General features: G+C 43.1%; 1 protein-coding gene across 6 annotated transcripts in view; it reads left to right on the top strand.

Annotated features, from left to right (window-relative positions):
* Window positions 1-419: 419 nt before the first annotated feature.
* Window positions 420-26,233, top strand: part of ABCG2 (ATP binding cassette subfamily G member 2 (JR blood group)) — a 241,032-nt gene continuing 215,218 nt past the window's right edge. For 4 of the 6 annotated variants that reach the window (XM_073590880.1, XM_073590855.1, XM_073590871.1 and 1 more), the window contains exons 1-2: window positions 12,225-12,384; window positions 13,532-13,643. The gene's annotated coding sequence lies outside the window, so the exon portion shown is untranslated. Of the gene's footprint in view, window positions 449-12,224; window positions 12,385-13,531; window positions 13,644-26,233 lie in introns of those variants that run through there. The other 2 variants (XM_073590863.1, XM_073590845.1) reach the window with 2 other exon arrangements.

Below are 26,233 nucleotides of genomic sequence, written 5' to 3'. Positions count from 1 at the left end.
TGAGGACTCTCAATTTTGACTATTTTTCTGCATTTAGATATATGATTTTTTTATTTTGCAATGATTTCAATTCATCTTAAATGTGATATTCTCAGGCAGTGAGAGCTGCGCTGACTCTAGGATGACTGTGCTATGTAATGGTAGACTGACTCCACTGAAATACTTAACCATTTCCTCTGATGCTGTTTGTGGAAAACTTCACATTAGCAGAAAAAAACTGGCATCTCTCTTCTTGCCCCTCTTTACTGTTCATATATTTACTTCATGTAAGTGTGTAAGGTCATGTATAATGGATGATGATTTCACTTCCTCCTTATAAAGGCTGTATAACTTCTTCAAGGGTTAACACGTGAGAAGCTGCATCCTGCTAGCCCTAAGCATTTAGGTTTCCGGAGATCCTGAGTACAATTTCCCTCTCTAGCAATATGGCCGCCTGAATATACTGTAGGTAAAGTGCTTTTGTCTTTCGGAATTGTGTGGAATTTCTGTTTCTTTTACAATTATATTATACTTGAGCTGCTACACGGATAATGCCGTTAGTTGTAAGACTTATAGAATGGTATGATGCTTGGCTGAGGTTTTACTCTTTGCAAAAATCTCCTCTGCTGCAGTTTCCCTTGTGCACTTCAATGTCTTTCTTCTGGGTCTTTCGCACAGTATTGTGTCATATTTGTGCCTTTAAAAGTAGTGTTCCTGTTTTTTATTTTCGTCAGTTTTTTTTAGGCTATGTGCCCACGTTAACGTTTTTAAATGCTCAGGACACTGATCTCCATCCCAGAAAACGCGTGTTTTATTTCCGCGCATTTCTTGTGCGTTTTTTGACGTGTTTTTTTCCGCGCGTTTTCTGGGAACATTGGAAAAGGCTAAAAACGCTCAGCAATGCGGAAATTAATGAGCATGCTGCGTTTTTAGTCGCTACGCGATTCCTGAGCATTTAAAAACGCATGAATTGGCACAAAAAGCCAAAAATGCATGCAAATTAATTTGAAGCTTCTTTTAAGCGTTTCTGCAGCGTCTGAGCCGGCACAAACGCTGCGGAAACGCTTACAAAAAACGCAACGTGGGCACAGAGCCTTATATCTAGCTCTTCTATGAGTGCTTCTAATAGCAGTAAACCATGTGGTCATTATGGGGCCCGTGAGTCAGAGGGACCCGGACTCGCCCACCCGGCTTTATCCTAGAGGCAATGATGGAACAAGGATCCGTCAGCTCTCCCCTCCATTATTCTTCCTGTGTTTCTGAGCCCTGATGTCTCGGCGCAGTGGGTGCGGTGACATCACTAAAACGCGCCCACCAAATGGAGCTTTGGAACACAGGGTACCGAGACAGGAGCAGAGAGGGAATGGGGAGACATGAGTTGTTTTTTTTAATCAATGACTACATGGTACTCACTGGAGTTATAATACTGTGTGGTGGGCTGTGAAGGGGCCATTATACTGTTTCGAGGGCTATGTGGAGGGCAGTTAAACTGAATGGAGGGCTATGTGGGGGGCTAGTAAACTGTGTGGAAGGTTGTATGGGACTATTATACAGTGTGAAGGGCAGTGTGAGTGCCATTGGAGGGACTGAATGGGCACTAAGTGGAGGGCCATTATACTGTATGGAGGGTCATTATGCTATATCAACATCTATCATACTGTGTGGGGACATCATACTGTGTGTGAAGGACTGCGGGGGGGTTATCATACTGTTTTGGGATCACCTTGGAGGTCATCTTACTGTGTTGGGGTCACTGTGGGGTGAACATACTATGTGGGGGTCACTGTGGGGGCATCATACTTTTCTGAGGGTACTGTGTGGTCATTATACTTTGCATGTGGAGAAATTCACTGTGGGGCTGTCATAGTTTGTTTGGGGGGCACTTTTGTTGGCATCATATTTCATGGGGGCTATGAAAATGCTATTTATTTAGTTCCCACACGAAGGGGCTTCAATTGGCGCAAAATGACCTTGAAGGTCTGCAAAATTATGACATATATTCTTCTTTAACTCCACTAAAAATTTTAATTTTAATATTTTTGGGGAGAGGAAGTGGGGGCCGGGAATTTTGACTTTTGCTATTGGACCCACTGATTTTTTTATATGTGCCCTTGAGTGCATGTATTAAAATGATTACCGATTACTGCTTTCTCAATGTTTCCATTGCTACTCCAATCCTCTGTTCTGACTAGTCAGCTTACGCAGACTTTTCTTGGCTCACATCAAGACACTGAGAAAGTAACTTCTGTTCCACACAGAAGAATTTGCATGAGCTAGCAAGTTTGGACTGTGGTCACGTGGTGCAGAAGATGATCAAAACGGGGCTGGGAATGGGATAAGACAGTGTAAGTATTTTAATAATGCACTGTGCAGATAGCTACTATGGCTACCAGGGTAGATAACAGAGAGAATTACAAAAAGTGCTATTTTAAGCTTAAACTGGGGGAAGAATTTGAATAAGCAGAGTCAGGAGCTACAATTAGAGATTATTTACTTACAATATTTTGTGTGTGTTTTTTTACTGGCTATTTTCAAGCATTTTTGGTGGCTATTTATTTTGTGTTATATTGTGAATATATTGTTTTCATATCCCGCAGATGTGCTATCACCATAAAAGAAAACATCATATCCATAGCTTTCTTTTCATTTAAATGAAAAAAATGCTGCCAACCTCAAGAACACATCTAAAACTTTTGGCTTGGGTTCATCAAGCATTTTTTTCAGAATGCTGATGTAAAACTGTTTGATATTCCATGAAATTTTCAGACAATTTGAAATTTTTACACTGGATCCAGGCAGGTCTGACCACTTTTTAAAAAGTTGGCAGATCTTGAATTCATCATAATTCTGGCGGTCGTGCACGTCAGTTGAAAGATGTGCAAATTCATTATTCCAGCACTTTATTCAAAGACTGGCATAGAACATCACTTAATGTATGTAACAGATTTTTTATATATATTTCAGTATTGACTTTAAATGATCATTATAATTTTTACAAATGTTCCATAAATCAGTAGTTTCTTATCACTTGCTTGTTTCGGTACTTTTGAGCCACATCCTCCCATGCCTCCTGAGCTCATTGTTCCGTGAATGCCTGCTAACTGATGTTTATTATATATTTATTGTACTGGCTTATATAATATCATTGATTCCACGGTGATTTGCAGACATCATTATCTCTGGCCCCTGCAGCGCTCACAATCAAATTTCTCTACCAGTATGTCTTTTAGAGTGTGGGTGAAAACTCCTTGCAGATATTGTCCTTGATGTGATTTGAATCCAAGATTCCAGCATTGCAAGGCTACTGTGCTAACCACAGAGCCACCATGCTGCCCAGTGATATGGCTCAGATTGCTGTTGTCTATTATAAATCCTAGGAACAACGCCAAAGTAAGAAAAATAAAAAATGTACAATCTTCTATTAAGTATGAATTAAAAGGAACGTATATTAAAATGTGATACGCAGAAAAAATGTTGGCAACGTATTGGAAGGTGAGGTACATACACCATGTGTAGTTATCGTAGGTATGCGAGATGCAGTAACGAGACGGGAGCCGGACTGAGCTTAGAATGCAACCTTTATATATATACAGTGGGGAAAAAAGTATTTAGTCAGTCAGCAATAGTGCAAGTTCCACCACTTAAAAAGATGAGAGGCGTCTGTAATTTACATCATAGGTAGACCTCAACTATGGGAGACAAACTGAGAAAAAAAAATCCAGAAAATCACATTGTCTGTTTTTTTTTCATTTTATTTGCATATTATGGTGGAAAATAAGTATTTGGTCAGAAACAAAATTTCATCTCAATACTTTGTGATATATCCTTTGTTGGCAATGACAGAGGTCAAACGTTTTCTGTAAGTCTTCACAAGGTTGCCACACACTGTTGTTGGTATGTTGGCCCATTCCTCCATGCAGATCTCCTCTAGAGCAGTGATGTTTTTGGCTTTTCGCTTGGCAACACGGACTTTCAACTCCCTCCAAAGGTTTTCTATAGGGTTGAGATCTGGAGACTGGCTAGGCCACTCCAGGACTTTGAAATGCTTCTTACGAAGCCACTCCTTCGTTGCCCTGGCGGTGTGCTTTGGATCATTGTCATGTTGAAAGACCCAGCCACGTTTCATCTTCAATGCCCTTGCTGATGGAAGGAGGTTTGCACTCAAAATCTCACGATACATGGCCCCATTCATTCTTTCATGTACCCGGATCAGTCGTCCTGGCCCCTTTGCAGAGAAACAGCCCCAAAGCATGATGTTTCCACCACCATGCTTTACAGTAGGTATGGTGTTTGATGGATGCAACTCAGTATTCTTTTTCCTCCAAACACGACAAGTTGTGTTTCTACCAAACAGTTCCAGTTTGGTTTCATCAGACCATAAGACATTCTCTCAAAACTCCTCTGGATCATCCAAATGCTCTCTAGCAAAATTCAGACGGGCCCGGACATGTACAGGCTTAAGCAGTGGGACACGTCTGGCACTGCAGGATCTGAGTCCATGGTGGCGTAGTGTGTTACTTATGGTAGGCCTTGTTACATTGGTCCCAGCTCTCTGCAGTTCATTCACTAGGTCCCCCCGCGTGGTTCTGGGATTTTTGCTCACCGTTCTTGTGATCATTCTGACCCCAAGGGGTGGGATTTTGCGTGGAGCACCAGATCGAGGGAGATTATCAGTGGTCTTGTATGTCTTCCATTTTCTAATTATTGCTCCCACAGTTGATTTCTTCACTCCAAGCTGGTTGGCTATTGCAGATTCAGTCTTCCCAGCCTGGTGCAGGGCTATAATTTTGTTTCTGGTGTCCTTTGACAGCTCTTTGGTCTTCACCATAGTGGAGTTTGGAGTCAGACGTTTGAGGGTGTGCACAGGTGTCTTTTTATACTGATAACAAGTTTAAACAGGTGCCATTACTACAGGTAATGAGTGGAGGAAAGAGGAGACTCTTAAAGAAGAAGTTACAGGTCTGTGAGAGCGAGAAATCTTGATTGCTTGTTTCTGACCAAATACTTATTTTCCACCATAATATGCAAATAAAATGAAAAAAAAACAGACAATGTGATTTTCTGGATTTTTTTTTCTCAGTTAGTCTCCCATAGTTGAGGTCTACCTATGATGTAAATTACAGACGCCTCTCATCTTTTTAAGTGGTGGAACTTGCACTATTGCTGACTGACTAAATACTTTTTTTCCCCACTGTATATAGGGGCTATCTCGAGTAACTAGCAAGCTAACAACAGTTATCCTCGCAGGGATTAAAACACAGGTAACACGATACCTACCAGGTCAGAACCGGTAAATATGAGGCCGCGGTATGGCTGACGACGGGTCCAAGAACTACGATTGATCAACTACAAGGTGATACAGGAAAGATGTATATCTTTGTACCGTATCAACCACTGAGGACTCTCAATTCTGAATATTCTTCAACTACAAGGTATCACTTATCCTCCTCTGCAAAACTGGAGACTGCCCTTCCCATGGTTGTTCCTTCCCGGGGAAAGACCTGGCTAGTCATTGCTTGCGTTGAGAAACATGTGATGGTGTCTCCGCGGCTTGTGTTTTGCATATTTTACATATTTCCCATAAGGGATGGGGGCTTTGCTCTAGAATCACTATGTTGAGAAACATGTGATGGTGTCTCCGCAGTGTTAGATGTTGATCTCCATGAGTTTATTCATCCTCATTTTTCACAGTCTTCTACTCTTCTACTATGCATTGCTCCTACTGGCCAGTTTCCTACTCCACACTGATGAGGGGCAATACCCTGAAACAGCTGTCTGTGGATGGATACCATGTTTTGGCATAGGTGGTCTACTTCATTGGAGACTGCCCTTCCCGTGGTTGTTCCTTCCCGGGGAAAGACCTGGCTAGTCATTGCTTGCGTTGAGAAACATGTGATGGTGTCTCCGCGGCTTGTGTTTTGCATATTTTACATATTTCCCATAAGGGATGGGGGCTTTGCTCTGGAATCACTGCGTTGAGAAACATGTGATGGTGTCTCCGCAGTGTTGGATGTTGATCTCCATGAGTTCATTCATCCTCATTTTTCACTTATTCTCCTCTGACATCCGGCAGAGTGGTGGTCGGTGTCTATTCGGCGTCTCAGCCGCTGGGCCCAACCGACAAGGAGTTGACGTAAGCTTGGAGTGAGGGCACATCAGGCCCCTGAAGAGTTCCTCTGCATTGTGTTTCCCGGAGGAGGCGGGATGGCGGTGGCTGGGGCCCTGGACATGTAAGCTGCAGCCGCAGGCTGGAGTCGGGCAGCAGCGGCCGCGGCAGGCAGGCCGCAGCTGCGGGCTGAAGTCGGACAGCGGCGGCCGGTGCTGCTGTTTTAATGTGAACTGCCTCCCACCCTCATAGATCTTTTGCTTGATGATACTCCAAAGGTTCTCTACAGGGTTGACGTCAGGGGAAGATGGTGGCCACACCATGAGTTTATCTCCTTTTATGCCCATAGCAGCCAATGACTTGGAGGTATTCTTTGCAGCATGAGATGGTGCATTGTCATGCATGAAGATGATTTTGCTCCTGAAGGCACGTTTCTGCTTTTTATACCATGGAAGAAAGTTGTCAGTCAGAAACTCTATATACTTTGCAGAGGTCATTTTCACACCTTCAGGAACCTTAAAGGGCCCTACCAGCTGTTTCCACATGATTCCGGCCCCAAACATGACTCCTGCTTGATGACGTCGCAGCCTTGTTGGGACATGGTGGCCATCCACCAACCATCCACTACTCCATCCATCTGGACCATCCAGGGTTGCTCGACACTCATCAGTAAACAAAACTGTTTGAAAATTAGTCTTCATGTATGTCTGGGCCCACTGCAACCGTTTCTGCTTGTGAGCACTGTTTAGGGGTGGCCGGATAGTAGATTTATGCACCACAGCAAGCCTTTGAAGGATCCTACACCTTGAGGTTCGAGGGACTCCAGGGGCACCAGCAGCTTCAAATATCTGCTTGCTGGTTTGTAATGGCTTTTTAGCAGCTGCTCTCTTAATCCAATGAACTTGTCTGGCAGAAACCTTCCTTCTGCAAAGAAATACAAGCAGAAACTCTCCAAAAACTCACAAGTTCAATGGATGCAAGAATTGTGAAGGTGACATCAAAGAAGGGTTCCTATGTTAATATGTAACTTGGCCTGTTAGGATGTTTTGGAGTTAAAGGGAATCTGTCACCCCATTTTTGGCCTATAAGCTGCGGCCACAGCCATCAGGGGCTTATCTACAGCATTACAGAATGCTGTAGATAAGCCCCTGATGTAAATTGAAAGATTAGAAAAAAAGAGCTTATACTCACCGTGGCGTTCGGTCCGGTCCGATGGGTGTCGCCGTCCGGTCTGGCGTCTCCCATCTTCCAGAGATGACGTCCTCCTCCTTGCTTCATGCTGCGCTCCTGCGCAGGCGTACTTTGTCTGCCCTGTTGAGGGCAGAGTAAAGTACTGCAGTGCTCAGGCGCCGGGAAAGGTCAGAGGTCCGGCGCCTGCGCACTGGAGTACTCTACTCTGCCCTCAATAGGGCAGATAAAGTACGCCTGCGCAGGAGCCAAGGGGGAAGCAATGAGAAAGACATCATCATATGAAGATGGGAGGTGCCAGACCTATATAATCTAACGTGTTTTTCTTATCTTTCAGGTTTCATCGGGGGCTTATCTACAACACTACAGAATGCTGTAGATAATCCCCTGATGGCGGTGTCTGCAGCTCATACAGCAAAAATGGGGTGACAGATTCCCTTTAAATAGCTTTTTTGTTCAGTGAATGTGATCTCCTATTGCTGCAAATTCCACAAATGAGCATTTTCAGTTCTTTAAAACATATCAAATGTTTAGAAATTCTACTGTGCCTAATAATTTGGAACAGTGCATTTTGAGTTTTTATTCATTTTGGAGATTATACTGTTATCATTGGGAGGTTTTTTCAATAAAATTCGAAGTATTCTCTAACGGATGATGATGTTTATTAGACTGACTGTCATTTGCACTGACCATTTAGGAAAATCAGAGAAAAATATCAGTTGGATAATAATTTGGAACATGGTGTATGGTGCAAAGAAATAGAATAATTTGCAGCAGAAGGGGATGTACATACATGGCAAACAAGCAGATTAAATGTAAATTAGGTGCCAGTTAAACAAAGCACCACGTGAATTAAGCATTTATCATGGTAAGGCACCATAGAAAAAGGTGTCAAGGCTGGTGGCACAGCAAGAGGAGGAGTTTTTATGGGTAAATTTTGACAAAAAACTGTATTAATTACCAATATACCACCTATCCATTTATCTATCTTAGGGTTTACCAATTCATTGTATCATTATTGTTACTATCGCAAGGGCGGTAACACTGCCGCGCCGATGCAGCTACACCAGGCCGAGAGGTGGGGAGGTGCCCGTTTAGGGACATCTGATCATGAGGACAATGCCAAGTTCTCGGGGTCCCAGATTGCCCTTATAATTAGCGCCATGCCAGGTAGGAAGTATTCCTGCAGCTCCGTTGTTTACAGTAGAAGGTGGCAGCGTAGCTGTATGAAAGCATCCTCAACTTACTGCCCAGCACTTTCTCTATGAAGCAGGCATCCACAGCGTGTTGTGGTCAGCACACCGCCTGCATCATTTAAAAAGTAATTGGCTGAAAAAGGAACGAAGCGATGCTGTGGGGAATTGTGTAGAGAGGTAAGTGATTATTTTTACTTTTATCACAATGTGGAGGGCACAATGAAAAGGAGGATAGGATGCTTTATAATTAATTGAGGGGTGGGAAAGGATGATATAGAGGGACTTATAATGAATTGGGAGAGAATGCTATTGAAGGACTTAAAATAAACTCTGATGTGTGTGAGGACCCTATCAGAGAATTATGAATTGAGTAATAGTGTTGGACACTATCAGGTATCTAAAATGAATTGGGAGATGTGGAGGATGCTATCATGGACTTATTGAATTAGTGGCTGGGAGATAATGCGCTACAGGGACTTATAATTAATTGGGAGGTAGGTGAGAACACTATCAGGGACTTATAATGAACTATACTATCTCATCGGGAAGGCTGTAATGTTACGATGGGGGCAGGCTTTGCAGCCTTGAGAATCTCTCCCCCATGTCCTCACCCATCTATCCACTCTCTCTTTCCCCATGTGCTGACTTCTCCCGTCTGTGCTCTCTTCTTTGACCTGTCTGCCCCATGTGCTCTACCCCTTGTCTGCTGTCTCTCTCCTTCCTGTGCTGTGTTCTCGCCTCATGTGCTGCCCTGTTTGAGCTGTCTCCCCCCCCCCCCCGTGTTCTGTCTGTCTCACCCCTGTGCAGGGGTGGATTAAGGGTAGCCAGGGCCCGGGGCAGTTCAGACTCTGTGGGCCCCCCTCGTCACGTGACGGGGGTCACGAATCGTAGAGCCACACTCTACATAGATAATAATGGGGCCTCCAGCACCGACCTCCACCCGCAGAGCCACACTCTACATAGAGAATAATGGGGCCTCCAGCACCGACCTCCACCCGCAGAGCCGCACTCCACATAGAGAATAATGGAGCCTCCAGCACCGACCTCCACCTGCAGAGCCCCACTCCACATAGAGAATAATGGAGCCTCCAGCACCGACCTCCACCCGCAGAGCCGCACTCCACATAGAGAATAATGGAGCCTCCAGCACCAACCTCCACCCGCAGAGCCGCACTCCACATAGCGAATAATGGAGCCTCCAGCACAGACCTCCACCTGCAGAGCCGCACTCCACATAGATAATAATGGAGCCTCCAGCACCGACCTCCACCCGCAGAGCCGCACTCCACATAGAGAATAATGGAGCCTCCACCCGCAGAGCCGCACTCCACATAGAGAATAATGGAGCCTCCAGCACCGACCTCCACCCACAGAGCCGCACTACACATAGAGAATAATGGAGCCTCCAGCACTGACCTCCACCCGCAGAGCCGCACTCCACATAGAGAATAATGGGGCCTCCAGCACCTACCTCCACCCGCAGAGCCGCACTCCACATAGAGAATAATGGAGCCTCCAGCACCTACCTCCACCCGCAGAGCCGCACTCCACATAAAGAATAATGGAGCCTCCAGCACTGACCTCCACCCGCAGAGCCGCACTCCACATAGAGAATAATGGAGCCTCCAGCACCGACCTCCACCCGCAGAGCCGCACTCCACATAGAGAATAATGGGGCCTCCAGCACCGACCTCCACCCGCAGAGCCGCACTCCACATAGAGAATAATGGGGCCTCCAGCACCGACCTCCACCCGCAGAGCCGCACTCCACATAGAGAATAATGGAGCCTCCAGCACTGACCTCCACCCGCAGAGCCGCACTCCACATAGAGAATAATGGGGCCTCCAGCACCGACCTCCACCCGCAGAGCCGCACTCCACATAGAGAATAATGGAGCCTCCAGCACCAACCTCCACCCGCAGAGCCGCACTCCACATAGAGAATAATGGAGCCTCCAGCACAGACCTCCACCCGCAGAGCCGCACTCCACATAGATAATAATGGAGCCTCCAGCACCGACCTCCACCCGCAGAGCCGCACTCCACATAGAGAATAATGGAGCCTCCAGCACCGACCTCCACCCGCAGAGCCGCACTCCACATAGAGAATGGAGCCTCCAGCACCGACCTCCACCCGCAGAGCCGCACTACACATAGAGAATAATGGAGCCTCCAGCACTGACCTCCACCCGCAGAGCCGCACTCCACATAGAGAATAATGGAGCCTCCAGCACCGACCTCCACCCGCAGAGCCGCACTACACATAGAGAATAATGGAGCCTCCAGCACCGACCTCCACCCGCAGAGCCACACTCCACATAGAGAATAATGGGGCCTCTAGCACCGACCTCCACCCACAGAGCCCCACTCCACATAGAGAATAATGGAGCCTCCAGCACCGACCTCCACCCGCAGAGCCCCACTCCACATAGAGAATAATGGGGCCTCCAGCACCGACCTCCACCCACAGAGCCCCACTCCACATAGAGAATAATGGGGCCTCCAGCGCCGACCTCCACCCACAGAGCCGCACTCCACATAGAGAATAATGGAGCCTCCAGCACCGACCTCCACCCGCAGAGCCGCACTCCACATAGAGAATAATGGAGCCTCCAGCACCGACCTCCACCCACAGAGCCCCACTCCACATAGAGAATAATGGAGCCTCCAGCACCGACCTCCACCCGCAGAGCCGCACTCCACATAGAGAATAATGGAGCCTCCAGCACCGACCTCCACCCGCAGAGCCGCACTCCACATACATGGCTGCTCTCAGTGCTCTGTGCTGTGCGCACAGGACCTGTGATGAGGTCACAGGAGGGGAGGAGACAGGGGTCACATGATCGGGGGCCCTGATACCTTACCTCCTGTGATCTCATCACAAGCCTTTGCACGCTACCAGCAGCATCAGCGTTCACGCTACTTGTAGATGCTGCTGGTAGCAGAGCACATAATGCCGCCCCCACGGTCACTCACTTTTAGGTGGGGAGAAGATGGAGTGCCATTGCAGCAGCCAGCAGGAATGTGGTGGGGGCCCCCTTAGAAGCTCTTGTGGTGGGGGCCCCGGGGCTGAAGCCCCGCCTGCCCTGCCTATAATCCGGCCCTGCGCGGTGGCGGATTATAATGGGGCAATTTACTGGCCTGGGCTGTGGGCCCCTTAACCCCACTGGGCCCGGGGCAACTGCCCAAATTGACCTCATTATAATCCGCCACTGCCCCTGTGTGCTTTCTCTCTCCCCCATCTGCTGTCTTCTCCTCTCATGTCATCTCTTGTTTGACCTGTGTACCCCATCACTAAACAGCCAGTGCACAGCATGTCAGGAGGAATTTCTATTTAAAGGGGTTCTATTTAAAATTGTTTGTGTCTGACCGTTGTGCTGTAGTAACCACTGTGTCCGCTAGGGGGCGCTGTGTGGAGGTCCCACGAGAAAGGATGAATGGCAGAATGTTGAATGGCCATTATGTTTCTCAAAGTGGGTGGCTTTGAGATGGAGACTTAGTTATGCGTATTGATCAGCAATGATATTGCTGAGGGGTTGTTTCAATGTATGAGGGAGAAGTCTCCAGGTAATTCGATAGTTGGGTGGGCCGGTTACCTACAAACCCACCCAGGGGTGTGTCTGAAAACGCCTGTAGTAAAAGGCTATGTGAGTGTGTGAAGGACCTGTGATGAGGTCGTAGTCACGTGACCCGGTGGGCGTGGCTATAGACCATATAATGTGGCCAGTGTTGGTCACATGTGGTGAATGCAGGGACCTGGTTGGTCCAGAGCGGAAGGTCGCGTGCACAGGATTGTCTCCTGGCTAACAGCCTGTGTGTGGCTGTGTGTAATGGCTGCCAGAGCCTGAAAGTTTCCTGGAATGATATGGAGGTCTGCAGCATGAGTGACGGAACCATGTGGAGACCCTGACGTGGGTGAGATAAATGAGGCTAAGGGTACCGTTACAATTAGCGATGCATCAGCGATCCCGACAAGGATATGGATCGCTGGTGCATCGCTAAGTGGTCGCTAGTGAGCTGCCACACAGGCAGATCTCACCAGCGACATAGCAGTGGTCGCTACTTACCTGTCAGACGCGGCGATCGTGATGTCCTCCCGCCCGCGTCCACGCGTCGCTCGTCGTCGCCACCGGAAACCCAGCAGGAAGCGCCCGACGAGAAATGATCCAGGACCTTCTCGTGTGGTCAGCGATAACCAGCGGGGGAGCGGTCGGAGGTAAGTATCAGACATAGCAATATCGCTAGCAATATCGCTATAACGTCACAAAAACCAGTGACGTTACAGCAATATTGCTAGCGATATCGCTATGTGTAACGGGGGCTTAAGAGAGCCTGTATGCTGGACATTGAGCAATCTGTGTGAACACTGGGTTTACAGAGGGAGCTATAACGGACGCTCTGCTGTTTATGTGAAGTTTTGTTGATTGCTTCTATCGGTTTATGCTGCATGATAAATGGCATGGACTGCTTTGTTTGATGGAAAACCCGTGCCGGATGTGTTTTGTTTGCTGGCAAGCGAGAATTCCCCAAGTAAATGACAGCGCTGCCTCACACCGTGTACAGAACATACCATAGCTCCTGGGCAGGGGAGGAAGCAAAAGACAGTACTGACATTACAGCAGGAGATCGCATATTAATAGGGGAGACACAAAGGGTAAATGGTAAAAAGTGATAAATTATATTTATTGAAAGTTGGAAATTGTAGTTAATTGGGAGCACAGCGTTAGCTTATCACTTTATATTTTGAATGGTGCGTGGCTAATTGTATATTAATGGTGGTGTACATATTTGTATTCAAGGAGGCAAATCTATATGTGACCTTAATATATTCAGAACAAAATACTGACCGTCACTTCCAAGCAGAAAACAGGCATGTACTACTAAGAGTAGCCATCTCCATATACAACTAACAAATAAAGTTGCACTCTGTAGTGCTATAGCATGCAAACATGAAGTATAAGAACTATGAATTACATTACTAGAAAATAGGAAAAATTGAGGATGCTTTTCGCATAAATTGGCCAATTCTTCTACAACTTTATTTGTTATTTGTTTTGTTCAGGTCTGTGGTGATCAGTATGGCAAGACAAGTAATACCTGGAAGATATCGACATGGAAGTTTGACCGGATAAAGAACCAAAAGAGAATCACACCAATCAGAGGAAACATATCTGGTAAATCAATGTTTATAAATGTTTATTCTGTATCCATATTGTTTGACTTACAGTAATACTCTTGTTTGTAAAACAACCTTTGCTGGGCAACATTCACACATTTGTGCTGCCTCAATTTCATAGATCCATTGACACATTCTTGAAAATCACAGATCTTAGAAGGAGATATGTAAGACTCAAGGAAACTTTGCTGTCTGCCTGTATACTAACAAAGTAGAAGATACTTTTTGCCACTGTGGATCATGTTGTCTCTCTTGCAACCTTTTTTAAGATTCAAGGCATGTCCTATTCTGATCTGATTTTGAGTATCAGAATAGGACAAACTCAATATGTCTATGTGCTGTCACAGAAAATATCAGGCAGATGTGTGAATTTAGCCCCTTATGTAAAGCACAGTATATAGTGTATTCTCTTGTTAGGTATAGCGTTGTCCCTTTTTTATATAGTGTACTAGTGATGAGCGAACGTGCTCAGATATTGTATTATCCAAGCATGCCCGGGTGTTTTTCGAGTATCTCAGGCGTGCTCGAGTAAGATGTTCAAGTCCCCGCGGCTGCACGATTGACGCACTACACAAGCGGGGATTCCCTAACAAACAGGCAATTTCCGCATGTGTTGCAGCTGTCTAATAGCCGTGAATCATGCAGCCATGGGGACTTGAACATCTTACTTGAGCACGCCTGAGACACTCGGATATCACCCAAGCATGCTTGGGTAACACGATATCCAAGCATGTTTGCTCATCACTATTTGTTCTGTATTGCTCCATCCCTTAGTCTATAGTGTACTTTCATGTTATGTATAGAGTCATCACTTATTACATAGTTTCCTTTCCTTTCTTATTACGTATAGCACCGACTCCTAGTATATAGTGTACTCTTTTATTATGTATGGCATTATTCCTTTGTATATAGTGTACTTGTTATGTATAGCACCATTCCTTAATCTATAATGTACTTTCTTCTTATGTATAGAGTCATCCCTTACTACATAATTTCCTTTCTCACTTTGTATAGCACCATCTCATTATTTCATAGTATAATTTTTAATGTATAGCACCGTCCCTTTTCATAGCAAATTCTCTTGTTATTTTTGTTATTCACAGCTCCTTTTCTTTATTATATACAAATGTTATATACAAATAAAATGACTGCTGATGGAGCTGGCACAGCATCTGACCAGAACATCAGTTCATCAGCCTCCTCCACTAGAAAATAAGATTTACCATATCCTATCAGCCGTCATTTTATTTTATATCTAACTGTCTAACAAGAGAGGAGGCTATGAAATAAAGACAAGGCTCTTTAAATAATAAAAATAAGAATATGTCCTATGTAAGGGATAGTGCTATACATAACAAGCGATGATACTAGATACTAATTATGGAATAGTGCTTTACATTATTATTATTATTATTATACATAATTAGAGAATAATTCACGCAATAAGATAAATCACTGTACATTACATTACTAGAGAAGATGCTATAAAATATATATCTTCGTATATTTAATTTATAAACGATTATAGATATTTTCATATTTGTTTGGTGCTTTATAGATTTTATTCTTGTTATATTTACTATTTCTATACTGCATGTGTTATTCTGATACATTATATTTTTTAAAAGTTTAATTACAGTGGGGAAAAAAAGTATTTAGTCAGTCAGCAATAGTGCAAGTTCCACCACTTAAAAAGATGAGAGGCATCTGTAATTTACATCATAGGTAGACCTCAACTATGGGAGACAAACTGAGAAAAAAAAATCCAGAAAATCACATTGTCTGTTTTTTTTTTCATTTTATTTGCATATTATGGTGGAAAATAAGTATTTGGTCAGAAACAAAATTTTCATCTCAATACTTTGTGATATATCCTTTGTTGGCAATGACAGAGGTCAAACGTTTTCTGTAAGTCTTCACAAGGTTGCCACACACTGTTGTTGGTATGTTGGCCCATTCCTCCATGCAGATCTCCTCTAGAGCAGTGATGTTTTTGGCTTTTCGCTTGGCAACACGGACTTTCAACTCCCTCCAAAGGTTTTCTATAGGGTTGAGATCTGGAGACTGGCTAGGCCACTCCAGGACCTTGAAATGCTTCTTACGAAGCCACTCCTTCGTTGCCCTGGCGGTGTGCTTTGGATCATTGTCATGTTGAATGACCCAGCCACGTTTCATCTTCAATGCCCTTGCTGATGGAAGGAGGTTTGCACTCAAAATCTCACGATACATGGCCCCATTCATTCTTTCATGTACCCGGATCAGTCGTCCTGGCCCCTTTGCAGAGAAACAGCCCCAAAGCATGATGTTTCCACCACCATGCTTTACAGTAGGTATGGTGTTTGATGGATGCAACTCAGTATTCTTTTTCCTCCAAACACGACAAGTTGTGTTTCTACCAAACAGTTCCAGTTTGGTTTCATCAGACCATAGGACATTCTCCCAAAACTCCTCTGGATCATCCAAATGCTCTCTAGCAAACTTCAGACGGGCCCGGACATGTACAGGCTTAAGCAGTGGGACACGTCTGGCACTGCAGGATCTGAGTCCATGGTGGCGTAGTGTGTTACTTATGGTAGGCCTTGTTACATTGGTCCCAGCTCTCTGCAGTTCATTCACTAGGTCCCCCCGCGTGGTTCTGGGATTTTTGCTCACCGTTCTTGTGATCATTCTGACCCCACGGGGTGGGATTTTGCATGGAGCACCAGATCGAGGGAGATTATCAGTGGTCTTGTATGTCTTCCATTTTCTAATTATTGCTCCCACAGTTGATTTCTTCACTCCAAGCTGGTTGGCTATTGCAGATTCAGTCTTCCCAGCCTGGTGCAGGGCTACAATTTTGTTTCTGGTGTCCTTTGACAGCTCTTTGGTCTTCACCATAGTGGAGTTTGGAGTCAGACGTTTGAGGGTGTGCACAGGTGTCTTTTTATACTGATAACAAGTTTAAACAGGTGCCATTACTACAGGTAATGAGTGGAGGAAAGAGGAGACTCTTAAAGAAGAAGTTACAGGTCTGTGAGAGCCAGAAATCTTGATTGCTTGTTTCTGACCAAATACTTATTTTCCACCATAATATGCAAATAAAATGAAAAAAAAACAGACAATGTGATTTTCTGGATTTTTTTTTTCTCAGTTTGTCTCCCATAGTTGAGGTCTACCTATGATGTAAATTACAGACGCCTCTCATCTTTTTAAGTGGTGGAACTTGCACTATTGCTGACTGACTAAATACTTTTTTTCCCCACTGTATATGTAGTTATCTTGGTTTGGTATCATGTTCTCTATTGACATGAATTCTTTAAATACAGTTGTCTAACAAATTCTTTTTAGTAAGCGTTTACAGTGGGGAAAAAAATTATTTAGTCAGCCACCAATTGTGCAAGTTCTCCCACTTAAAAAGATGAGAGGGCCTGTAATTGACATCATAGGTAGACCACAACTATGAGAGTCAAAATGAGAAAACAAATCCAGAAAATCACCTTGTCTGATATTGGCAAGATTTATTTTGCAAATTATGGTGGGAAATAAGTATTTGGTCATTAACAAAAGTTCATCTCAATATTTTGTTATACTGTATATCCTTTGTTGGCAATGATAGAGGTCAAACGATTTCTTTAAGTCTTCACAAGGTTGGCACACACTATTGGTGGTATGTTGGCTCATTCCTCCATGCAGATCTTCTCTAGAGAACTGATGGTGTGGACCTGTCCACTGGGCAACACAGACTTTCATATCACTCCAAAGGTTTTCTATGGGGTTGAGATCTGGAGACTGGCTAAGCCACTCCAGGACCTTTATATGCTTCTTATGAAACCACTCCTTCATTGCCCTGGCGGTGTGCTTGGGATCATTATCATGCTGAATGACCCAGCCATGTTTCATCTTCAATACTCTTGCTGATGGAAGGAGGTTTGTATTCAAAATCTCACGATATTTGGCCCCATTCATTCTTTCATGTACACGGATCAGTTGTCCTGGTCCCTTTGCAGAGAAACAGCCCCAAAGCATGATGTTGCCATCCCCATGCTTCACAGTAGGTATGGTGCTTTTTGGATGCAACACTGCATTCTGTCTCCTCCACACACAACGAGTTTTGTTTCTACCAAACAGTTCTACTTTGGTTTCATCAGACCATATGACATTCTCCCCATACTCTTCTGGATAATCCAAATGCTCTCTAGCAAACTTCAGATGGGCCTGGACATGTACTGGCTTAAGAAGGGAGATACGTCTGGCTCTGCAGGATCTGAGTCCCTGACGACGTAGTGTGTTACTGATGGTAGCCTTCGTTACGGTGGTCCCAGCTCTATGCAGGTCATTCACTAGGTCCCCTCATGTGGTTCTGGGATTTTTGCTCACCATTCTTGTGATCATTTCGACCCCACGGAATGAGATCTTGCGCGGAGCCCCAGATCGAGGGAGATTATCAGTGGTCTGGTGTGTCTTCCATTTTGTTATTATTGCCCCCACAGTTGATTTCATCACACCAAGCTTTGTTTCTGCTGACCTTGGACAGCTCTTTGGTCTTCACCATAGTGGAGTTTGCAGTGTGACTGTTGAAGATTGTGGACAGGTGTCCTTTATATTGATGATAAGTTCAAACAGGTGCCATTACTACAGGTAATAAGTGGAGGACAGAGGAGTCTCTTAAAGAAGAAGATACAGAAATCTTGCATGTTTTTAGGTGACCAAATACTTATTTTCCACCAAAATTTGCAAAATAAATCTTGCCAAATCAGTCAAGGTGATTTTCTGGATTTGTTTTCTCATTTTGACTCTTAGGCTAGTTTCACACTTGCTTTTTTTTGCAGCGCGTTTTTCCCGCAAAAAAACGCATTGAAAAAACGCATACATAAGCATACAACTGCTGCGTTTTTTTCAAGCATTTTTATGAGCATGCATGAAAAAAACGCAGCGTTTTTATGCGTTTGTATGCGTTTTTAGCGCGTTTTTACCGCGTTTGCGTTTTTTTCCAACATTTTTAGGTGGCCCCTCACACTACCCAAACCATGACTTTACTAACCCTAACCCTGACCCTAACCCTAACCCTAACTCTAACCCTTAACCAAATCATACTTAACCATAACCCAAACCCTAAACCCTAACCCTAACCCTGACCCTAACCCTAACCCTAACCCTGACCCTAACCCTAACCCTAACCCTGACCCTAACCCTTAACAAAACCATACTTAACCCTAACCCTGACCCTAACCCTTAACCAAACCATACTTAACACTAATCCTGACCCTAACCCTAACCCTGACCCTAACCCTTAACAAAACCATACTTAACCCTAATCCTGACCCTAACCCTAACCCTGACCCTGACCCTAACCCTTAACCAAACCATACTTAACCCTAATCCTGACCCTAACCCTGACCCTAACCCTAACCCTAACCCTAACCCTGACCCTAACCCTTAACAAAACCATACTTAACCCTAATCCTGACCCTAACCCTGACCCTAATCCTTAACAAAACCATACTTAACCCTAATCCTGACCCTAACCCTGACCCTAACCCTAACCCTAACCCTAACCCTGACCCTAACCCTTAACAAAACCATACTTAACCCTAATCCTGACCCTAACCATGACCCTAATCCTTAACAAAACCATACTTAACCCTAACCCTGACCCAAACCCCAACCCTAACCCTGACCCTGACCATAACCCTAACCCTAAACCCCCTTAACTAACCCTAACTCTAACCCAAACCCCTAAATTCCATGGTTTAAAAAAAAAAACGCATATGCAAAAAAACGCATACATGAGCATGCCAGTGCGCACATATGCGCATCCATAGGCTATAATGGCCATTTTTAGCGCAAAACGTGCGCATATGTGCGCATGCGCTTTTTTGCAGGGCCAAAAAATGCAACATGCTGCGTCTGGAAAATCCCAACGCACACCCCAAAAAAACGCAGCGCATGAAAATCGCATACATGCGCTTACCAGCGCGCAGGTATGCGCACCCATGTTAAATATAGGGGAAAAAACGCATGCGCAGGTGTGCGTTTTTTTCCAGCGCTAAAAAACGCAAATGTGAAACCAGCCTTAGAGTTGTGGTCTACCTATGATGTCAATTACAGGCCTCTCATCTTTTTATGTGGGAGAACTTGCACAATTGGTGGCTGACTAAATACTTTTTTTTCCCCATTGTATATCACCCAGTGCTTCTCAATACACTGTACAAACGGCTACACTGCTTAATACTGATGTATAATATGCTTCAGACTTCTGCGGTTGCTTCTGTCAGCATACTACACAGAGGGAGAAGAGCAGGAATCCCTCAAAAAATCCCTGAGCTTCCACCCACCAGCACAGAGAGAATTAAAAATTAGAGATAGAGCCTACCCTTGGGAAAAACGCAGATAAAAGTTACATAATGGTCATAATCAGTGTCATTTTTCATGTACACACATAATAGCTTATTATGAACTACATGTATGCTTTAAAGTAACCATAAAAAGCCAACAAAAATGTCATTAAAATACCATGAATGTTGATTTGTTGATTGTGAATACAACATTTATACATCAATCTTAATTTTTTTGCAGCAGTCATATTCCATTTAAGATTTTAAGTGGACTATGACTGTAATTGGAAGCATTTATTTATAGTATTCCTTAAATGGACTTTAGTGGGGTTTATATTTAATATGATTGTATGTCTTTTTGCCAACTATTCTATTGAGAGAAAAAGTGCCTAAAAATGCCAAAAAAGTATTCTGCATTTTATTAAAAAAAAAACTCACTGAAGCAAAACATGCCCTCACTCACTGATTTTAAGGTTCTTTAAAAAATGTTTGTTTTTTTTCAGCAATCCCATTTAATTTCAGTGTTCAGTTAGTATCCTTGTGTAAGGACTCCCACCAATTAGCATGTAAAGCATATTGGTCCAAAATGCTATCACTTACTACGGTATGTTGGGAATTCATATTAACGAGGTCCTTTCACTTTTCAGTGGCCCCACAGGGGTACTGGGAATCAGAATCTTAACAGAAACTAGAAGTGTATATTATTTTCAATATATGAAAAATAACCTTTTGTTAAAATGGGTGCTGTTAGGAGTTTTATACTCTATTATCAATGCTTGCCTTTTTTTACATTATTTTTGTTCTTTGTTTTATGTCATAGCTCTTCATAATAGACAGATATTCAGTTCTGGTTACAATTACTCTATATTGCAAAATAAATGGGAGTGGGCACCACCCAGAAAAATTCAAGACACTAGGATTACCCTCATGCATACAAGAGTACCAGAAGGGCAAGAGAAAAGAGGTATGCAGAACCAGTGATCACCAAAATATATACGAAATTTTATTAAATCATGGAGAACATATGTCCATGACAAAAGCTGGTGGGACACTGCACGGCGTTTGACAAGCGGTGCGCGTGTTCATTATAACATTTTTGCATTTCCTGCACTTTTTCGACATTCATTATATTTTGTAGGACATAGATTATTGAGGACCTTGCATATTCAACACAGAGCACCTATGGGATATGATTTACATATGTATTTTGCTGCCTGTACCCATGCATGCACGTATATATATGTTTGAGGACTCTTTAAACCATATATGTACTTTTTGTTTTTATTGGATATTTGGCACTGTTGCACTTTATTGTCTATGTTTACATGCTTTGCCCCCTATTCTGATATATGTCCTACCATCCATTTCTGGGACCTCCAATGGCCATATTATAGGCTGTTGTTGGTGTGTGGTCTTTGCAGGAAATAATTTGTTTCTCTTTTAAATGTTTTTAATTTGTTTGCTTTCTCATATGTTGTTCATGATTTACCGTAATACAATTTTGTGTATTTTTTGGTGATCACTGGTTTTGCATACCTTTCTCTTGCCCTTCTTTATGATTACTCAATATCGTGTACTGCTAAAAATCCAACATAAGAATGACACTGCTTGTTTGTTCATGCAAAATAAATGACATCAGTAGAGAAGAGGCAGGTTGTTAGGACAACCAGGTGCCTCAGGAGCCGGTGATGCAAATCCCGAGTTATCGCAGCAAGCCTCCACGAGAAGACGAGCCTTACCTGTCTCCACTCTGATAAAACCATATTATGAGAGATTTTCACTGCAGCCACGTTCGTAAGGTATTTCATGTCTGATAACCACATTTGTTTCTTTTCTTCTTAGCTGAAGGTAGTTGCTTTTTGTTTTTTAATGCTGCCGTTCTGTGCTGTGACCAAAGTCTTTGGAGAGTAGGCACTGTGCGTGTTTCTTCATGTATAGAGCTTTTTCTATCTGGAGCATTTTTGGAGTTGTGTAACGATTGCGCTGACAACATTAGCAGTGTAAGCTTTAGTAAGGTTTAAGAAGTCTTATCCCTTGAATTGGTGGCGTAGAAGTAAACCATGTAGAGATAAAGAGTCAAGACTAAGTTTTTATTTCTAAGGGCTCTGTAGACCCCACTATCACATAAAAGGCTGCAGAACTGTATGAAGGTGCGTGAGATGCAAGCCCAAAGAGATCAAAGAAAGTGTCGCCTGGAGCGAACAACTGCAACTTTAGCTTATCCCCCGTCTTATTTTATGCTTTGTATACCATGTAACAAGGGATAAAGAAGGGTAAAGTGCCTAGTGAGTGCCACTTCATTGCCTTCATTTGTCTTTTAAATTATCAGCTGTGGGAAGTAGAGCCAGACCTTGGCTTCCTGCATAGTGCTCCACTAGGATGCTGAAATGTCTATACTTGTGTGCAGTAGTGCTGATTTGGTTAATCTCTTTCTATATGATGACTGTTTCCTAATTTCAGCGTAGTAGTATTTATACAAAACTATTTCAATTGTTAAAGGGGTTTTCCGGGAATAATTATTTTAGGTCTGGAGGCTTGCTCTGGTTGAAAAAAAAACTTTGCAGTTACTCACCCTCCTCTGTTGCAGTGCAGTGAACTGCGCCGCTGCTGCTTTGGTCTTTTTTTGACATGCTGCAATCCTTATAACAGGAGTAAAGCCTATGTGAACGCTGCAGACGATCACTGGGCTCAGCAAGTCTTCCTCCAGTGTTTGTACAGATGTCTTCTCAGTACTCGCATTTCCTCCCACACTCCAGAGATTAGGAATTCATATTGTAGGCCCCAAAGGGGACAATGAGTCATGAGAATCTGTAAAGCGCTGTGAAATGTTGTGATTTTGCCTTAGTTACATACAAGAGAGAACGTTAGCTATTTTTTTTTTTTTTTAAATCCCTACATTTGCCCCGAGTAAAATAACTGGTATAAATGTATTTTGCATATCTATATGTTGCCTTATTTTATCCCTTTTTTCACATTTCTGTTGTAAGCCCTTCTTATATAAAAGCCTAAAGCTTTAATAAGTTTGGACCTTGTATTAATCCATTGACTTTCTGAAAGTGTTTGGTCTTTTGACTGTTGGACAGCAGTCTGTACTTTTTAAAGTCATCCATTTGTTTGGGGAGTGGTGGTAGAGTGTTGTGTATCGGTGGTGTAATTTATGCTCAATGGCGCTATTAAAATGAATAATAATAATTATAATAATAAATTTCCAGCCTGACAGAAGGTTAGTGCAAGATTGAGTGGTTAGAGATAGATAACCCCTTTACAGTTACACATTTCTCAGCATAAGACAGGTGTATGTTACACTCATCTTAGTATACTTTAATATTAAATCTCTAGTTACTTTTTCTATACTGTTCTACTTGGTTCTACTCCACTTCCCTCAAGAATTGTAGGAACCTGCCCGGCTGACTCTGCCATGCAGGGTGTCCCTTGACGTGCGACTGAACATGAAAGAGTCATAGTCTGCTTGCAGTCACATTCTAAGCCTGCTATGTTTTTAACTTTTTTTTTAAATAAAGGAACACTATATTGGGATGTTGAGTGCCTTTCCTCTTCTCCCTTTCCACTATTTCCAATGTTTTTGACTGGTACCTGAGATCCCCGTTGTGTAGAAGTTGTGAATTGAAAGTTAAATAGACAATCAATGAGAACATATGGTGCTGGATTCTTCTTTGAAAGTACCTTGCCGTCTAAACATGATGCCAAACACTGAACGATTGGGAAAAATGCTTGTTCATCAGAAGAAATGATCTTTTGTACAGAACAAAAGATCATTACTTTTAGCAGTGCATCATCCTGTGTAAGCAGAAACTGAGCTGCCCAGAACAATGGCAACCTATGAGCACTGAGCGATAACTTACAAATCGTCCAGTGCGCATCTGAAGAGTGGTTTATTTGTGTAAACATGCTAAAAACAACCTCCAGTTGACAAATATTTATAGGTCAGTGGTTGTTTGATGCCGCAAAATCATCTAGAGTAAATAGACCTTTATGTATTCATGGCCCAGATTGCGACCTCCTCAAGCCATAAGGTGTCTTCACAGATTTAGTTCCTGCAGGGTAATTCCCGTTAATAGACTCTGTCAGTGTCCACATATGGGTTAAACTAGGGGATCTCTAATAAACAAAATTTTCTCACCATTTCTGTAGTATAGATAGTGAATATATGATTGCTGTTAAGATGCCCAACAATCATGAGTACCAGACTCTCAGTCAGTTGTGCGAATAGAGTAGAAAGTAAAAAAACAGTGAAAAGAGCAGAGGTTTCTCATGCTCATTGCTGAGGACTTTGAGATTCCCATTCTTAATATAGTTGGGCGACCCAGTGGTCGGGTTCTTAGCAGTCATACCTTGTTCATAGATTATATATTATTAGTGGTGTTTGCAACAATCTTATCAACCCATTTGACATAGCAAAAACACTGAGACCAGAGCCATATACAGGTGTGCGAAAGTGTTTCCTGATTTCCTATTCTTTTGCCTGTTAGTCACACGTCAATGTTTCAGATCACCCAACAATTGTAAATATTATACTATAAATTATATTATATGAAGATAAAAGTAAACACAAAATGCAGTTTTTAAATTATGGTCTTTATTAAAAAGGGAAAAAGCGATTGCCCCCCTTAAAACATAAATTAACTGTGGTTTATCAGATCTTTGGAAAGTTAAGTTCAAATTCCCTAGTCACAAGCAGGACTGATTACTGCCACGTTTTCTCAATCAAGAAATCACTTAAATAGGACCTGCCTGACAAAGTGAAGTAGACCAAAAGATCCTGAAAAGCTAGACATCATGCTTCAATCCAAAGAAATTCTGGAACAAATGAGAAACAAGGTAATAGAGATCAAAATCTGGAAAAAGTTATAAAGCAATTTCTAAAGCTTTGGGACTCCAGCGAACTACAGTGAAAGCCATTATCTAAAAATGGCAAAAACATAGAACAGTGGTGAACCTTCCCTCGAGTGGTCGGCTGACCAAAATTACCCAGAGCGCTGTGACGACTCATCCAAGAGGTGACAAAAGACCCCACAACAACATCCAAAGAACTGCAGGCCTGTTAAATATTAATAATCGGTTATATTTCTTATTACACTCAGTTCTGTACTGAACATTGCCTTCTGCTGACACTACATAGGTTATTTTTGTAAGTTTAACTCATGGTAAATGTCAACTTCACCACATATGTAAGTTTTGCTCATGGTAAATATCAACTCCATAAATATATAGAACATGTGCTTTGAGAGACGTATATTTAAGGTGGGGGCTTACTCAAGAGGGGGGCGCTCTCCTTCACTACCATCAGACTCCACCATAAGAAAGAGACTATGCAAACAACGGCCTGCATGGCAGAATTCCAAGGCAAAAACCACTGCTGAGCAATAAAAACATAAAGGCTTGTCTCAGTTTTGCCAGAAAACATCTTGATGATTCCCATGACTTTTTGGAGTATACGATGTGGACCAAAGAGACAAAAGTTGCACTTTTTGGAAGGTTTATGTCCCAGTTCATCTGGAGTAGAAGTAACACAGCATTTCAGAAAGGGAACATCATACCAACAGTAAAATATGGTGGAATAAGATTCTGCAGGTGAACAACTGGCTACGTCGATGGTGCCGTCAGCAACGATTTGGATTTCTGGATCACGGAGTGAGGTACCTTTACGATGGACTACTTGCTAGAGATGGGGTGCACCTTACGAAGACTGGAAAACATGTATTTGGAAGTCGTCTTGCTACACTTGTAAGGAGAGCTTTAAACTAGAACAACATGGGAAGAGAAGCAAAAGACTAGAAAAAGCCATACACCTGACAAATGCTATTGAGAACTCTGCTATTAGAAGTGGGAAGGAAGAACAAAGACAAAAGAATCTAATTAATTAAAATATTGGAGATAGAGAAACCAATCACAAACTAAAATGTTTCTATACTAATGCACAAAGCATGGGCAACAAACAAGGAGAATTGGAACTACTAACGCAGGAAAAGAAATATGATGTCATTGGAATCACTGAAACTTGGGTGGGACAATACACATGATTGGAATACAAGAGTAGAAGGATACAACTTATTTGCAAGAAACAGACTTGATAAACGAGGAGGAGGTGTCGCATTGTATGTTAGAAACGTGTATATCTGCACAGAGATTGAAGCTTCAGAGACTGGGAGTTCTGTGGAAACTGTTTGGGTAAGAATACAAGGACAGAACAATGGAAAGGACACCATTGTAGGCATTTACTACAGGCCACCTGTGCAAGCTGAAGATATGGATG

The sequence above is a fragment of the Dendrobates tinctorius genome, unplaced genomic scaffold, assembly GCF_039654945.1.
Source record: "Dendrobates tinctorius isolate UK_male_01 unplaced genomic scaffold, ASM3965494v1 ptg000011l, whole genome shotgun sequence".
Lineage (NCBI taxonomy): Eukaryota > Metazoa > Chordata > Amphibia > Anura > Dendrobatidae > Dendrobates > Dendrobates tinctorius.
The sequence above is the reverse complement of the archived record's forward strand: the minus strand, read 5'-3'. Positions and strand labels throughout refer to the sequence as shown.